This window comes from Oryctolagus cuniculus, chromosome 11 (assembly GCF_051225735.1).
Source record: "Oryctolagus cuniculus isolate XC-2025 breed Fujian yellow rabbit chromosome 11, ASM5122573v1, whole genome shotgun sequence".
Classification (NCBI taxonomy): Eukaryota; Metazoa; Chordata; class Mammalia; order Lagomorpha; family Leporidae; genus Oryctolagus; species Oryctolagus cuniculus.
The window spans coordinates 38,386,930-38,405,433 of record NC_142877.1 but is presented as its reverse complement, the minus strand read 5'-3'; the positions used below and the strand labels follow the sequence as shown (position 1 = coordinate 38,405,433).

General features: G+C 40.3%; 1 protein-coding gene across 17 annotated transcripts in view; it reads left to right on the top strand.

The window, feature by feature from the left end:
* Positions 1–18,504, top strand: part of TASP1 (taspase 1) — a 361,007-nt gene that overhangs the window by 120,733 nt on the left and 221,770 nt on the right. The gene's annotated exons all lie outside the window — the stretch shown is intronic.

Below are 18,504 nucleotides of genomic sequence, written 5' to 3'. Positions count from 1 at the left end.
CAAGTCTAAAATAGATAAATTCATTATTTCATTTTTATTTTCTCAAAGCAGCCTCAGTTGATGTTAAGTGTTGTATTGATTTTAATTTTATTCAATATTTTGCTCAGTTGTTTAGATATCAAGAAATAACTCTCAAATCTACATGTTAGGTGAACTGGAGTCTGTTTAAAAACAAAATCCCGAGAGCTTGCCTGACGAACACATTTAGGAAGAGAGATTCAGTCGCCTTGGGAGTTGTCCACCCATGTTTTCCCCTTTTAAGTTGGTGATGTAGAAGTTGGAATAAGAACATATGTTATGGGTTCGAATCTATTAAGTAGAATGCAATGGATGAGTAAAGCTAAAATTTAGATGGAAGTCTTTCCTCCTTCCCCATTCTGTATTAGTTGAAGGTAGTTTCATTCAGTTCATGACATCCAGTATAACCTTTTACCTTGGATACCCAGCTTGTCAGGTTACATTTTCTCCCCTGAGTTTAATGCTACCCACTGTCCAGAGAACCTGAGGATGATAGAAAGTCAGCTTTGCACTGCTGTGAGAAATACTTGAGAGAAGCTACCCATGTAGGAAGGTTTATTTTGGCTTATAGTTTTAGAGATGTGCAGTCCAAGATCAGGCAGTCTCATCAATTGGACATCTGGTGAGGGTGGTGGATGAGAAAGGCAGAACATGGACAGAGAAAGGTGAGCCAGAAGCAGTGGGGGAGGGAGGAAGAGAGAAGGGAAGAAGGGAAGGAGGGAGGGAGGGTGAAACAGTTATGCCAACTCAGGCTCTATAATGATACTATTGTGGGAACTACCTTCTGGGGTCACCCCTCAAATGACCTGAGAAACTCTCATTAAGTGTTTACCACTCCCAGTACCACCAGCTTATCACTTTGGGGTTCAAACTGCTCTATGAGATTGGGAGCCATATTCTATTTATACCGTATCAATATACTTGATCTCTGGTTTGTCATTTCTGTGGTACTTTGTGTGATTGCATCACTCTTGTTTCTCCTGGGGCTGTTATGAGATTGACAATGGGAACATATGGCAGAGTTGGGTGACCAAGTCGTAAGGAAAGTAGAGCACACAGTTTTGTAATTTTTTGGCCAAAATAAAGAAGACTTGTGCCTTAGGCTATTGCAGAAAATCCAGAGAGCTGGCCTTCATTTTAGGTTTATATATCTTGGAAGGTGATAATTGAAAGGCGGAGAGAAGATGGTTAGTTATGGTCAGGACAGTGCTCTCTCAAGGCTAGACAGGCGATTTGGTCATTAGCCTGAGGGATAAACTCCAGCATCTTGTTCTCATCACTGGGTGGGGAAGAATGATTGGGGGGTTTGGTGGCAGGAGCTGATCTTGCAAACTCTGACTAATGTCTGGCATCGTGGGAATTTTCCTTGCTAGCAAGGGAGCAGAGCAGATTCTTCCAGACTGACTAGTTGGGGAACCTGTGTAAGGGGGTGTGTATATAACAGGAATAAGATCTATCATTGCTGTGAGGGTTGAATGAATTGACGTATGGAAAGCACTTAGTGCATTTCTTGGCCCAGAGTAGGGGCTCAATGCTTACTGTATTCCACTGAATCTTAAATTGCTATCTTTTGTAAGATATAATATTGTTTTTATACCACCAGAGAGTGAAAAAGACTGCCAATCAAAGTATGACACACTACTTTCTCAGCACTGAACCATTGTTGTTGTTTTATAGGAAAACAAACAGGGATGTTGCCCCAATGAGAAGTATTTGCTTCACTGATACCAAAGTCATGCCTCATTGCTGTTTGCATGCCTTCTTATGTGTACAGTCATTTTACATTTCAAGTCTGTATCATATAGTAATCCTTCAAAACATGTTGTTAAAATGACACTTGAGCGGCTTGCGCTGTGGCTCAATAGGCTAATCCTCTGTCTGCGGCACCAGCACCCCAGGGTTCTAGTCCTGGTTGGGGTGCCGGATTCTGTCCCAGTTGCCCCTCTTCCAGTCCAGCTCTCTGCTGTGGCCCGGGAGTGCAGTGGAGGATGGCCCAAGTGCTTGGGCCCTGCACCTGCATGGGAGACCAGGAGAAGCGCCTGGCTCCAGGCTTCGGATCGGCGCGCCGGCCGCAGAGGCCATTTTGGGGTGAACCAACGGAAAAGGAAGACCTTTCTCTCTGTCTCTCTCTCAGAGGCAGCTTGGAAGAAGCCATCAGTTTTAATGTACCTCCTGATTCCAGACATTTTAAAATATAAAATAAGTATATTTTAGAACTCTGAACTATAGTAAAAGATTTTCTCATTCTCAGCATTTTTTTTTTTTTTTGGTGAAAATAACTTGTTTCATGTTCTCTTGAAGTGGTAAGATAAACTCTTGAGGAAAGGAAGGTTGTAGGTATATCTGTGTCTCCTGAGTGCCTGGCATAGAGCCTTGTACATGTTAAGTGCCTAATAAACAAATAAAAAGGAAGAAATGCATGTGTGCTTCCAGCCTGTATAAATGATGCTTACTGTTTCAAAAAGATTATTCACCATGGAATTTCTCTAAATAGCGTTTAAAAATATGATTCAATTTGCCAAATTTGGACTCACACTTCATTTTTCAGTAACACATCAGATGTATAATGTAAGATACATCTGTAGCTTGTCTCTGGCAATGGAAAGGAAGAGCAGATCAAGGATTAGAAGATCAGAAGGAGGAAAAAAAGCAGGAGATTAAGTTTATGCTCTGGTTGACCTTAACGTTGGTCTTCTGTTACTTGTCTGTACAGTTCTGTTTTTTTCTTAAAGAGAACAGTGAATCCAGGGGTACTGTTGGCAACTGACTGGAGATAGAAGGTAGAGGCTCAATCTCCCTTTCTTAACATGTTCTGGCATGAAGAAAGATTTTCTATGTTGTTTCTTGTATGAAATCCAGTGATTCATGATTTTCCAGGTTTCTTTCTTTATTTCTTTTCTTTTTCTTTTTTTTCTTTTCTTAAACTTTCCTAGGTCTTGACTTTGAGTAGTCCTGGAAACCTGAGAGCTGTGAAAGTTATGACTCTGAGTTTCTAGGAGGAGCTTCAAGGTGGATGGGATTTAAAGAAAAATGCAAAAATGGACACTAGTTTTATTCCTTAATCTTTCTGAGCTAGCAATTGGAGTCTCTTCCGCAAGAGCAGAGGAATTGTGCCAATCCTTCTTTGTTTCTCAACCAAATTAGCAGCCGTGGTTCTTTCTCTACCTCTCTGGGAGATTGCCTCATGGGACTGTGGCAGAAAACTCCGGTTTGAGAGAATCTTGTTTTTGAGAGGGCTGTTGTATGATGGCAAGAGCCAATACAAGACCATTGCTGAACTATATGAAAATAGTACGTCGTCATTACTGTTAAGGAGTTGGGCAAAAGGAGCAAAAATCCCTGCTTCACTTTCTTCCTAAGCAGCAATCATTGTTTCTCTTCTGCAATTTGAGTGTCATAAGCCCTCTTGGTGAGTTAAAGTGCTATTTTACTTAGAATTTTGCGTGCAAGTCACCTAGGAATCAACCTTCTAGCTCTCCCCTCATTTATTAGCAATTCTTCAAGGTAAAACAACAAAAAATTGTCTGTATTTGAGGTTTATTTTTTCTCTTAGTGCTGTTTTCTGATGTACTCTTTAATCTTCTTCAGTTAAGATTGTTCTTCTGCCATGCCACCGATCTACTCTTGTCAAGATTAACAGTTACCTCCAAAATCTGCTGGTCATCATTTTGTCCTAAAAATAGTATTTTGGCACAGTTGACTCAGATGACTTCCTCCTCCTGGAAACTTTTTTTTTTTTTTTTTTTTGACAGGCAGAGTGGACAGTGAGAGAGAGAGAGACAGAGAGAAAGGTCTTCCTTTTGCCGTTGGTTCACCCTCCAATGGCCACCATGGCTGGCGCGCTGCGGCCAGCGCACTGCGCTGATCCAAAGCCAGGAGCCAGGTGCTTCTCCTGGTCTCCCATGGGGTGCAGGGCCCAAGCACTTGGGCCATCCTCCACTGCACTCCCTGGCCACAGCAGAGAGCTGGCCTGGAAGAGGGGCAACCGGGAAAGAATCCGGCGCCCCAACCGGGACTAGAACATGGTGTGCTGGCGCCGCTAGGTGGAGGATTAGCCTATTGAGCTGCGGCGCTGGCCGGACATATTGTTCTTTACTAACTTACAGAGAACTATAGTCTCCTGGTCCTCCTCAGTGTCATTTGTTAATGTTTTGAATCTTCCTGACCTTTCAGTGTTGTGTGTGCTCCAAGGCCTAGACCTTGAACCTCTTCTCTCTTTGTCTATCTACTCACTTGATGTGTCTCATCCAGTTTAATGACGACATACCACCTATATGCTGATGACTTTCAAACTTTAATCTCCAATTGGGCCTCTTCTGAGAAATCATTTGTAATTCAATTACTTGTTAAAAGTTTCCTGTCATATGTTTAATAGGCATCACAAATTTAACATTTTCAAATACAGATACATTTTCAAGTGCAAATATATTTTCAAATACAAATACATTTTCAAATATGAGCTTTGGGTATGTTCCCCTCACTCTCCCAACCTGTCCTCTTAGAAATCTTTTCCACACACAGCAAGGAGTAATTCCGTTTTCACAGTGGCTCAGGTCAAAATCTTGGTTCCATTCTTTACCCTCTTGTCTGTCTTACCCATATCCAATCCAGCAACAAACCCTGCCTATCCTCCTCACAAGCATATTTGCAATCTGACTACTTCTTGTTACCTATACGGAGCTGCCAACAGATCTGAGGTGCCATCATCTCTAATCTGGATTATTGAAGTAGTCTCCTGGCTAGACTCTTTGCTTTTAACCCCCTTTTTCAGGTGTCAACACTGGAATTGGTGTTCAAACCTAACTCAAATTATGTCACAGTTCTTGAACACAGCTTTTGTCACACAGCTGCTTCCTGTCTTCCGCAAAGAAAAAGCCAAAGTCCTCATGAAGGTGGTAGTATTTGGATGACTTTGAATAAGCATTTAAATTTTCTTTTGTATAAAGTAGGGATCATTTTGAGAAGGGATATGTTCATATTTTTGGAAGACAGATGAAGATCTTTCATCTCTGAAGTTACTCTGGAATGTTGAGCCATGATACATAAAAAAAGGCAAAACCAGTCAAGTTGTTAAATACATTGTTGGTAGTCCTACTGGTAGAACTTAAACTCTTCAGCTCACTCTGGTTCCTTAATTGGCCATGTTAGGTTTCTCACTGCAGGGCTGAGACTTTGACTTCCCTGAAACTTTTTTTTTTTTAAGATTTATTTATTTATTTTAAAGTCAAAGTTACAGAGGCAGAGAGAGTGAGAAAGAAAGAGATCTTCCATCTGCTGGTTCACTCCCCAAATGGCCGCAATGGCTGGAGCAGCCACATAAGCTGAAATAGTTTGAGACATAATATGTAGAGTTGGGATTTATGTCATGAGGAATCTTTGTAAATTATGACTTTTAGATGTGAGTGCAGATAACACAGTAACATCTTAAAAGCACTTGACTCTTTGGATTGTTTTGTTATTGCGGGTCGGGAAAAATACTGTTCATTTTCAGATAACAGAAGATATAAATTACCATCACATTTCTAAGGGTGAAAGTAATTATGTGGGATGGGAATTCTATTCTGAGATTATTAGAAACTCTAATTAGGTCACTTCATATCTGATGAGCAATTAACATCTTAGTTCCTTCTTTTTATATAACTAAGGTTACTAATGATTCAAAATAAAGGGCAATTCTGCATTATGCCAGGTCATTTTCTAAGAACCCAGTTTAACGTGGCCACTTTTAGGTACCTTAGGGATTTTTAATTAGTGTATTTTAACTCTTTATTTGGTAAAGTATTAAAGTAAATGACTATAAAGTAATAACTATAATATAAAATGACTATAATTTAGGTAAATGACTATTAATGTAATGGCTATAATGTAAATTAAAATGTTATCTCAAAAGTTAAGAAAGCAAGGGAAAAGAAAATGAGAGGGAAGGATGGATGGTAGGAGGAAAGGGGGAGGGGGATTAGGAAGTTTTATTCTTAGAATTATATATAGGAGCTACATTGAGTATATTCTTTGTATTAATATCATATCAATATGAGAATTGTGTTGTAATTATCATGCATTTGCTGTGACCCTGATAATCTAATGTATTAATAAACTCTTTGAATAAAATAGAAAAAAATTTTGAAGATTAAAAAAGGAAATAATGCATAATCATTGAAGATAATTTGGAAATTAAAATTGATAATTTTGCCATCCTATGATATTATTAATTTTTTGGTGTATTTCTAACTTTGAAACAAAAGTTGGAATACTATTTAGCTTTCATTATGCTTTGTTAATTTAATCTTGCATAATGAACATTTTTCTGCAGCATTAAGTATTCTTCCAAACATAATTTTAAGGGACATGGAGGTTGTGTTTCCATGCATCATGAGTTCAGGTCTTTGGCTTCCTGGCAAGAAGACTTGTAATTTTTCTCACTCAGTTAAGCAGTAGGTGCTTTAGAGGCTCTTAATTTTTGCTCTAATCTGGATACAATTTAAAAAAAAAAGTAAAGACAGTCTCTGTCCTCAAAGGGCATGAAAGCTATACTTGATAATGTAGGGAATTTTCTTACCAATATGGAAATATTTTGCAATATTAGCTTTATCAAAAGTCTTGCTTCGCCCTCACAGAGATTCACCTATCTCCATTTGTGTAGGGCCAAAGGGCCACTTGCAGGCACCTGGTGTACCTGATGTCTTGACTGTTGTTATAACCATTAGTACATCTCTCTTCCTGCCCCCAAATCCTACCAAAACTGTATCATTAAGCTTAGCATCATCCATCAAACTTGTATGTTCACAGAAGTATCTCTAGCATCCTGCTCTCAAGGAGAACTAAATACTGCATGGAGAGAAAGTACGCCTTCAAAGAAATTGTAGACCTGGGTTAAAATGAACCAAGTGAGCCCAAGATGTTCTTTTGATGTTTGTGATTTCTCAAATTTTCTCTTCTTACTAGATACTTATTTTGCATTGCTTTGTTGTTGTTGTTGTTTTGTGAAAGAACAGACATCTAATTTTCAAACATGAGGTGAAGAAATGGTAAAAACAGAGGCATAAAATCAAGTGATGGGTTAAAATGCTAGTGCTATGATCCTTAATGTAATTCTCCCTTTGATTGTTCTCACTTGAAAGAATGCCATTCCGTCCTATTGTGGAGTACTACCTGCTGTCAGTTGGAGAGGGAGTAAGTAGAGCAACTTGTCAAAGACTTTCTAAGCTCCCTTCATATGGTTCGCAGAAACAGGGCTGGATTTTCATTTCTTCTTTCATTCAACAGGAGTCCCTTTCATGTTTGAAAATTGAAAACGCGTGTTTTTCAGTGTGGAGCGAGGATGTGTGTGCCCTCTGGCACACCTGTTTCTAATTTCCTGACTTGAAAGCATAACCCATCAAAAGGAGCAGAAAAAACAATTTCTTTCTGACACACTGCTTCGTGGCCCTTACCGGACTGAAGGCCTTCGTGGCTTTGCCGTCTTGGTTCTCTCTGTAGAAAGCTTTTGTTAGAGCCAGAATTCACTCACTGTACCCAGTGCCTTTTATAAAAAAGCACAGGGCCATTTTTGGTATTATTTTATTGTTGTTGTGGTGGTGATTTTTTTTTTAGCTCAGGAAATTTACTGGAAATAAGATTTATTTAAAAAGCATATAGAAAAGGCTTTAAAAGTTTTAAATATTAAATTTATTTGGATGGTAAGTGTTGGAAGGGTATATATAAGCCAATCAGTAAGCTGATTGGCTAGGAATGGGGTTTGGTTGAGCATATGAATGTTTGAATTCCATAGTGCTGTTTAACACAAATCAAATATTTCCAATGCATTACTTCAGATTTGTGTGAACTCAAAAGTCTTGCCAGCTTAAATGACTGTGAGGTACACTATGTTGACCTTTGAGTTTTGTAAACTGATAATTTGTTGTTATGAAAGTTGTCCGTGGTGTAACTCATCACTTTCTGAAGGTACATAGTATGTCTGATGTTGGCAGACTGTTAGGAAAAAAATTGATGCCCAAGGAATTGGGGGCTTTAGCTCTAATACTTCGTGTGTATCTTTAGTTTCTTTTAAGTTTTCCCTGGACATTGGTTCTTTAGACACAACCTTTGGCTTGAGTCTCCTGTTTTTACTTATTTATTTTTAAAGACTTATTTTATTTTATCTATTTGAAAGGCAGAGTTGAGAGAGAGAGAGAGAGAGAGAGAGAAAGAGAGAGAGAGAAGACCGACTGCGGGGGGCGGGGAGAGAGAGAGAGAGAAAGAGAAAGAGGTATTTTCCATCTTCTTGTTCACTCCAATAATGGCTGCAATGACCAGGGCAGGGCCAGGCTGAAGCCAAGAGCCAGGAGCTTGATCTGGGTCTCCCTTGTGGGTACAGGGACCTGAGCACTTGGGCCATATTCCAGTGGTTTCCCAGGCACATTAACAGAGAACTGAATTGGGGCCGGCGCTGTGGCTCACTAGGCTAATCCTCCGCCTTGCGGCGCCAGCACACCGGGTTCTAGTCCCGGTTGGGGCGCCAGATTCTGTCCCGGTTGCCCCTCTTCCAGGCCAGCTCTCTGCTGTGGCCAGGGAGTGCAGTGGAGGATGGCCCAAGTACTTGGGGCCTGCACCCCATGGGAGACCAGGATAAGTACCTGGCTCCTGCCATTGGATCAGCACGGTGCGTCGGCCGCAGCGCGCCGCCACGGCGGCCATTGGAGAGTGAACCAACAGCAAAGGAAGACCTTTCTCTCTGTCTCTCTCTCTCACTGTCCACTCTGCCTGTCAAAAACAAAACAAAACAAAACAAAACAAACAGAGAACTGAATTGGAAGTGGAGCTGCCGAGACTTGAACCAGTGCCCATATTGGATGCCAGCATTTCAGATGACAGCTTTTCCCGTTATGCCACAATGCCACCCTCATGTTTCCTGTTTTTAAGAGATCTTGTGAATCTTAGTGATATCTCCTCAGAAATAGTTTTTCAGGTTACCTTTTTTTTTAACCACAATCCTCAAACTGTGTGTGTGTGTGTGTGTGTGTGTGTGAGAGAGAGAGAGAGAGAGAGAGAGAGAGGGGAGAGGGGAGAGGGGAGAGGGGAGAGGGGAGAGGGGAGAGGGGAGAGGGAGGGAATCACCTGAGAATTTCGTTAAAATGCAGATGGTGATCTAATGACCATGTGGAGAATCCTGGGATTCTGCATTTTCCCCAGTTTCCAGGTGGTGCCAGTTTTGCTGGTCCACAGATGGTTCTGTAAGCAGCAAGACAACATTTCTATGGTCAAAATATGCTGTCACCCAGCTGTGTCTTGCCTACAACACCAATCCACATGCAGTTTGCTAATGTCTTCTCTCATTGTGTTTGGTGATCTAGAGCTAAGAAGAGAGTGGGCATCTGGTGCAGCAGTTAAGTTGCTGCTTTGGATGCCTGCATCTCATATCAGAGTGCCTGGTTTGAGTCCTGGCTCCCCCTCTTCCAGTGCAGCTTCCTGCTAAAGTGCATTCTAGTAGGCAGCAAATGATGGCTCAAGTACTTGGGTCCCTGCTACCCATGGGGAGACCTGGCCTGAGTTCTGGGCTGCTCACTTAGCCCTGGCTATTGAAAGTATTTGAAGAGTGAACCAGCAGTTGGAAGATCTTTCTGTGTCTGCCTCACTCTCTTTCAAATAAAATTAAATAAATAAATTTAAAAAATTAAAAATATACCCAAGAAGATGTGATCTATATTTTTGACTCTAGGATATCTTTGTGTGCATTAATGTATGGTGAGCCAAAATGGGTAGGGACTACTGGGCAAGGTTGTTCTGCTGCATGAAGTGATATTTGTGTTTTTACAGTCTTGTGGGGTATTACCTAGCTAGCCCTGTATGTTAGCCAAGGTTCTTATTGCAAACATAAGTGGATAAAGCAAAAACAGTAACCCTAAATATTACTGATTGTAGGATTAGAAAGCCATAATGCTAACCAGTTTTTTTTTTTTTTTTTAAACTGGCCCTGTCCATGGTAGCTGGTTAATTTGAAGGAAAAGTGGGACCTTGTAGTTTCTGGTGTTGTGGTGCCGTGGGATAAGCCACAGCTTGCGATGCTGGCATCTCACACCAAGAGTGCCAGTTCGAGTCCTGGCTCCCTCTCTTGAGATCCAGCTTCTTGTTAATGTACTTAGGAAGACAGCAGATGGCCAAATACTTGAGTGTCTGCCACCCATGTGGGAGACCTGGATGGAATTCCTGGCTCCTGGCTTTGGCCAGCTCAAGCCCTGGCTGTGGTGGGCATTTGGGGAGTGAAGTGATGGATGAATGCTCTGTGTCTCTTTATATTATAATGTATGTAAATGTAAAATGTACAATTTGTATTTTTATTAACATGTTATTGAATGTGTCATGGTTTTCATTAGTAAATCACAGCATGATCCAGCCCACAGTATAGCATATCATGATCAAAGGATACTTTCCATTTTAAAAAATTTTCAGAATGCTTCATTCATTTTGTGAGACATTTCATTTATTTATATGCTATTTTTTTAGTTTTGATGAAAATTATTAAAATGAATACTAGCAAGTAGAACATATAGGTAGTCATTTTAAAATAAATCTGAGCTGAATATTGAAGATTTAGAGAATTCAACTAAAATTCTATAGTGCAATTTAAGTCTGCATGTTCCCATCTTGAATGGAGTGACAGGTACATTTGGGAGGGACTTCGAGGTGGGGGATAGTTAGAGAATTTGGAATCAGACTTGGGTTGGAATCCTTATGGAGAGAGCAAATTGGAAGGATTATGTCTACCTTTCCCTTACAAAGGAGGGACACACAGGCATGCTGATTATCATTAAAGGTGCTACTCCCATGAGTTGGCACTCAGTATTATGGCCGTGTATAATGATGCTGAACAGTTCTGTTTTCTGTTTTTCTTTATTTATTATAGCTTTCAATGAGAATACTTTACTAGGGTTCTTTGTCATTTCTTGGGAAATTATGTTTTGTAATTATTATATTTGTCCTTGTTTACAAATAATAATAGACTAATGAGTTGTGCTAATAATATAATATAGTATTATGTCTCAGAAATTTGAAAAAAATTTGCTTTAATATAGCTAATTTTTCTAGTAAAATTCGTGTTGAAAGGTAATAGGGATTTGAAGATTTACTGAGCATTTATTACATCTGAGTTCTTCCTTGTCCTTAAAATTTGTATGTGTATTTTAACAATTAAAATGTGTATTTTAACTGTTACATTTTCTTATGCTAAGTAAATTTAGTGTGATATGGCAATACAATTCAACTGGAAGTTTTTCATATATTTCTTTTACAACCCCTCATTTGTCTGCTTCACCTTGTCTGCTTTGATTTCATTCTACATCTTAGTAAAGGTTTCTTTCTTGTATCTCTTTGCATCAGAATGATAATTTGTTTGGATCTGGACTAAGCATTAGTGGTGCAGTCCTGGGCTCCCCTAGGAACAGCATTTGCAGATTAAACTCTGCTCATGTCATCAAGTTTTGAGCAACTCTGTGTGAATTGTTATTTTAATTTATGTGTCAGTCTGGACAACTCTTGTTTAGAAAGCCCTAGCTATCATTGATTGCAATATTTCTTTATTGCTGCCATTGCAATATAAACACCTTAGCATAATTTCTTGAGGAGGATTACATGTTTTTCTTTCTTCTCCTGTTTAGTATCCCTTCCCTTCTTAGCCATCTGGTGAAGCCTAGTTTGTCCTTTAAGATTGAGCTCAAATGTCTTCTATTTTCTGCAGTCCTTTTCTCTTCCCTCCCTTCTTTTTTCCCCTGACCCCTCTTGATGTCTCCCCTTCTTTGCCCATCCCTCTCTCCCTCCATCCTTTTTTTCCATGCCCAAACCCATAGAATTAATTATTTTCCCTGAGATTAGTGGTGCTGTGATGTGGCACTTATGGAGGGGTTTTTTTTTTTTTTTTTTTTTTTTTTTGTTTTTGTTTTTGACAGGCAGAGTGGACAGTGAGAGAGAGAGAAAGAGGAAGGTCTTCCTTTGCCGTTGGTTCACCCTCCAATGGCCGTCGCGGCCGGCGTGCTGCAGCTGGCGCACCGCGCTGATCCGATGGCAGGAGCCAGGTACTTATCCTGGTCTCCCATGGGGTGCAGGGCCCAAGCACTTGGGCCATCCTCCACTGCACTCCCAGGCCACAGCAGAGAGCTGGCCTGGAAGAGGGGCAACCGGGTCAGAATCCATTGCCTGACTAGAACCTGGTGTGCCGGCGCCGCAAGGCAGAGGATTAGCCTAGTGAGCCGCGGCGCCGGCACTTATAGAAGTTTTATGATTGTTCTTCCCTGCAAAACTTGGAAGCTCTTTGAGGATAGGTTGGTGGCTTAAAGATACCCTTGGTTCTCAATAAATGTCTGTTGAATTAAATTCAGGAAGCTATTTCTTGTTTTCAAGCACTGTCAGGCAGATTTTGATTGGCAGGTGATTTACTTGTTGCAGTTTGGTAAACCAGAGTTAGTGTTCCCGTTTAAGAGCTTTAAATATTAATGAAAGACTGTGTTTTACTGAAGAGAAGGGTGGTTTAAATTTTGCTGGGGCTGGTGCTGAGGTGAAGTAGGTTAATCCTCTGCCTGTGGAGCAGACTGGCTGCTCCTCTTCCAATCCAGGTCTCTGCTGTGACCTGGGAAAGCAGTAAAAGATGGCCCAAGTGCTTGACCGGGAAGAAGCTCCTGGCTCTTGGCTTTGGATTGGCAGAGCTCTGGCTGTTGCTACCATTTGGGGAGTGAACCAACGGAAGGAAGACCTTTCTCTCTGTCTCTCCCTCTCACTGTCTGTAACTCTGCCCCTCAAATAAATAAATAAAATCTTTAAAAAAATAAATTTTGTTTATTTTTGGTTAAACTCTATAAACCTTTCACATTTTTCCATTATTGTAGTACAGACAGTGCTGCACTTCTGGTGGTTTGTCTAATGATTTTTCAACCTTATAATGATGTGAAAGTAATATACTTTTGGTAGAAAATGTAGCTCAAATTTTGAGTATTCCTAGGCTAACAATATGCCTAATGATACTCTCTTCTTGCACTGCTGGACAGCAGCAGGGAGCTGCAGTTTCCAGTGAGACACGCAGTCATAAGGTGAAATAGTGTTGTATTGCTAAGCTGTGATGTTTGGTAGAATAGGTGCATTAAATGTATTTTTAAATTTATAGTATTTTCAGTTTCTGATGGGTTTGTTTTAACATGACCTCATTTATTATAAGTTGAGGTGCATCTGTAATTAAGATGCTTTGGTTAAGGCTAAAGAAATCACAACTCAAATTTGCTTCAATAAATCAGGAAATACGTAAGACAATTTTCTTCTTCATGTAAGAGAAAGTTAAAAAGTTTCAGTTGAGTCCAGGGCTCCATTGATGACATCAAGGGCCCTGGTTCTCATTTCCCTTGCTGTATTGTCATCATTGTTAGCCTTTTGTCTTGAGCTGATGGCAGAATGGCTACTGCATTGTCAGAAAACTCATCACATAAAAGTCTCCAGAGGAAAGAAAAAGAAATTGATCTCTTTTTATAACACTTTTCTAGTGAGGAACAACTTCTTCAGAAGCTCCCAGCTACCTTCTCCTCACATTTACTTGATTGGCTAAGACTGCATAGCTATTCCTAAACCAGTCATTGACAGAGAGGAATGAGATTACCCATGGGAACAGTCATGGGAACAGCACCTACCTGTGAATTATGTACATTTCTGTGGGTAAGGGGAGGTAGAAAGCAGAGCAAATTCAGAATTGTGTTAGGGAAGAAGAAGGAAATAGTCATTTTGCAGGTAATCGCCAACATCCTACTATATTTGACACATGCCATCATTTTGTGATCAATAAGAATGATGACAATTACCAGTATTTGTGGAACATTTTCTATGGTCAGGCACTGTGGTTAGCATTTTTCACGATTCTCATTTTCAAATGGGAAATCTGGATGGAGTTCCTGGCTCCTGGCTTATGATCAGCCCAGCTCTGGCTGTTGCAGCCATTTGGGGAGTGAACCAGCAGATGGGAGACCTCTGCCTCGGCTTCTACTGCTTTGTAACTCTGCCTTTCAAATAAATAAATCCTTAAAAAAAAAAAGAATCTTCAGTCACTGATGGTAGAGAAATGTGAGAAAAGCAAAAGAAAGACTAAATCTAAATTTGATTGCTTTCCTTTTTAACTAGAAATGTTTTTGACTAGATACCTAGAGAGTTAAAAGATGTTTAGTTGTTTAAATCTGTCCTTACCAAAACCATGTCTCTTGCCATTATATTTGGCTAACAGTGGGTTGGCTGTGGAAAATGGATGTTTTTGTTTTGAAAAATCAAATACAGTAGATTAAAAAAAAACATGCGACCACAAAGTTTGTTTATATCTTCATTTCACCAAAAGTGAATAGATGAAATGGGATCTGGTCTTTTTCATATTGTTTATGTTCTGCTTTGCTTTTTGATTCTGGAACCAGACTCCTAGTTCTGTTAGAATTTGTTTTCCTCTCAAGTATCATTTGCAAATTATTATAGAAATTAATTAAGTGAAAGTATTTCTGTTCAGTAAGCAGTGAGCGTGTTTGTCCTAATACAACATCATACAGTACAATACTATTTTATTAGCATTATAAAATACCCTTCAAAAGTGTGTTCCCTAAGCCTCAGTCTACTTTGTGATTTTTGTTTAAGAAGAGAGGAAGGCACTTTGCATTAATAAGCATTACAGTATTTAAAATGAAGGATCATTTGTGGATCTTAATCCTTTCTATTTCTTTTATTTTTTAATGATTTATTTATTTACCTGTAAGACTTGAGAGAGAAAGAAAGAGAGAAATATCTTTCATCTGCTTGTTCACTCTCCAGATGACAGCAATGACCAGGGCTCAGCCAGGCCAAAGCCAGGAAGCAGGAGCTTCATCTGGGTCTCCCTCCTGGTTCCTGTGGGTGGTAGGAACCCAAACACTTGGGCCATTTGCTGCTGTTTTTCCCAGGTCATTAGCAGGGAACTGGACTGGAAGTGGAGCGGCTAGGACTTGAACCATAGGTGATGCTGGCATCACAGACAGCAGCTTTACTCATTGTGCCACAGTACTGGCTCTTTTTTTTTAATCTCTTTTAATAAAAGAGCAAATTTAGATGCTTGATCTATATTTCATTTGTGTGTAATAAAAGAACCTATGTAAATAAAGTACATAAAATCAAAGTGATAATTGTTTTTACTCAATGAAATTATTGTATAAATGGCATCCTGTGCTTGTGTATGCATATGTATGTATATGTATGCACAAATATACATATAGATAAAGGTTTTGAGGAGCGATAAGTGATGTTATATGCCCTAATGAATAACTTCTGATTGTTTCAGAAAATTATTAGGTTTTAATTAGGTGATCAGTCTGTACCTTTAAAACCCTCACAGTTTGTGGCTGAGCACAGTCCCTGTTATTTTTCACATTGACGAGGCCTCACATAGACAGTTGTTTTGCTGGGAGGTTCTCAAGTGACTGCAGTCAGTTGATGGCCTGACAGGATGTCCATAAAGCCTTCATTCACGTGGCTGACACCTTTGTGGGCTCTAGGAGAAGACTGAACTCATCTGGTGTTCTGATAGGCTTTGTTCTCACTTTGCTCCCTTGTAGTATCCTGGGTCCTGTTTGTCTAAATGTGACCTCTTCAGTAAAATAATTGATTTCTTACATGGTAGCTTAGAACTCTGAAGCATGCAGACATAAAAGCTGTCAGGCCTCCTTAGAGCTTAGGCTTGGGACTAGCGTTGTATGAAGGTACTTCAAAAAGTTTGTGGGGGCCAGTGTTGTAGAGAAATGGATTAAGCCACTGTCTATGATGCCATCATCCCATGTGGAAGCTGATTCATGTCCTAGCTGCTCCACTTCTGATCCAGCTTCCTGCTAATGTGATTGGAAAAGCAGCAAAAGATGGCCCCAGTGCTTGGACCCCTGCACCCACATGGGAGACCTGGAAAAACTTCCTGGCTTCAGCTGGCTAAGCTCTAGCCATTGCAACCTCTTGGGGAGTGAACCAGTGGGTGGAAGATCTCTATCTCTAACTCTGCCTTATGAATCAATACATAACATTAAAAAAAAGCTTGTAGAAATAGAATGAAAAGATGTTTATTTTGGTGTAAAATGTTTTGAAGTCCAAGCAGTTTTTTCATAATACATATTTTATAAGCTTTCTGAAGCCCCCTTTTTGCATGAAATTCCAGTTTTTGCACCAAAACAAATTTTTGTTTTTGAGTGATATTCTTCTTAATTTTTTGTTTTTTAAAAAAGATTTATTTATTTTATTTAAAAGGCAGAGTTAAAAAGAAAGAGGGTGAGAGGGAGGGTAAGAGAGAGAGGAGAGAGAGAGATCCTCCATCTGCTGGTTCATTCCCCAAATGCTTGCATCAGCTTGGGGTGGTGGGGGAAGCATGCTGAAGCCAGGAGCTAGAAACTCAATCTTGGTCTTCAATATAGGTGGTAAGGACCCAAGAACTTGAACATTATCTGATGCTTCCTAGGGTGCATGTTAGCAGGAAGCTGGAATGGAGAGGTCTTAAACCAGGCATTGTGATTAAGATGTGGGTTTCCCATTGGTGTCTTAATAGCTATTTCAAATGCCTACCCTGAAACTAATCTTTCAATATCATTTTCCACGAACTTTTGAAGAACCCTCTTTGTTAGAGTGAAACAGAGTCAATCCATATTCATTGTAGGAGGGTATCATATAAAGGCATGGAATCTCATAGCTTGATTCCTTGGGGGATATCTTTGGAGATGAGTAAACATAGTAATTATTATTATTATTTGAGTAGCCATTCTCCCTTTGATATTAAAAAACCTATAGCTTTTTTCCCCCTAGAAATATGCATATGAACTGTTACCTGCGTAAATACGAGTGTAATTCTTTTGAAATTTCAATGGATTCTTAGTCGTGGTGTTACAGAATGTTGACTGTGCTCTCAGTTCTTGTCTCACGGTGAAGAAGAATTTCCCTGAGGATAGAGACAGTGAGGAAATCAAGATTTATTGAGGTGAGAAGCCCCTGCCACAGCAGCCAGAAAGGTGGCCTGCAAGGGAGGAAATACCCAGGAAAACTTGCTAGTGCTGGGTCTTTGGGGCACAAAAGTAGCTACCTAGATTTAGCCAAACAAAGGAGAAGCAGAATAATAGCTAACAACCAATCAGAGGGCTAGAATAACCACCAATCAGTAGGCTGGGATAACAACCAGTCAGACTGGGATGGTAACCATTCAGAGGCAAGGACAAAACCCATCGGAGGGTTGGAATTGTAATTCTGTCTGGCTTGCTCATGATAAAACTAAAAAACCCATCAGAGGGTTGGGGATTTGTAATCATGTCTAGCCTGTTCATGATTAAAAAGTTAAACATTGCCACAGGTAGCCTCTGGGAGGAGGCAAGTGCTTGTTCACTCTTGAAGGAAATCTGCCCTTCTCTTAGGTTCCTGACCTAACTGCCTAATTCCTCACAATGAAATATTGAAGTAGGCAGGCATACACGTTAAAATTGATCAGATTTGTGAACTGGAAGACTGTGCCTTCACCACACCCCTGTGTGACCTCATGCCCCTACCTGATGCCTTTGCCACGCCCCAGTGTGGCCTCATTTCCTTACCTGGCCACACTTGGGTGCCCACCAGCCAATCAGGTTAATTAACCACTCCCCTTTGGGAGCCCATGGCATTCAGGCCGTGTGCTCTGGGCTTCCTGGCCTAGATGCTTATCCATGTGGCTGGTTCCTGGTGCTTGGTATGAACCCCTATTCACCTCTCTCTCCTAAATAAAGCTCTCACTCTCTTATGCATCTTTTTTACTAAATAAAAGCTTAAAACGTACCATGCTGCTTCACTTATCTGTGCCAGTGTTTAGAATTCTCTAAATATTAGGCAAGAATCCTCTTGGGCTTATTAATATTGGGGATTTAGTAATAAGCCCGTGGTGAAATCATAAGGCACCCCAAGTTCTGGTAGCACATGTGGCACCCCGAATAGCATTTCTAGGGAACTTTAAGGGGCCATACTTCAGTGTAGATTTTAAGGGGTCTTCTCTGATTTCAATATCAGCTTGTATATTCCTGGTCTAACACATACAAGTTAGGGATTTACTAACTCCTAAGTTAGTGATTTATGTAATAGCTTTATCATTTTAAAATAAGTATATAGGGGCCGGCGCCGAGGCTCACTTGGTTAATCCTCCGCCTGTGGCGCCGGCATCCCATATGGGTGCTGGGTTCTACTCCTGGTTGCTCCTCTTCCAGTCCAGCTCTCTGTTGTGGCCCCAGAAGGCAGTGGAGGATGGCCCAAGTGCTTGGGTGCCTGCACCCTCATGGGAGACCAGGAAGAAGCACCTGGCTCCTGGCTTTGGATTGGTGCGGTGGCCATTTGGGGAGTGAACTAACAGAGGGAAGACCTTTCTGTCTCTCTCTCTCTCACTGTCTATAACTCTGTCAAATAAAAAAAAAAGTATATAAAGTTCTGTTGTGATTGTTTACTAGTATCATTTGTATTCAATCATTTGGATGCTTCTTGTTTTTA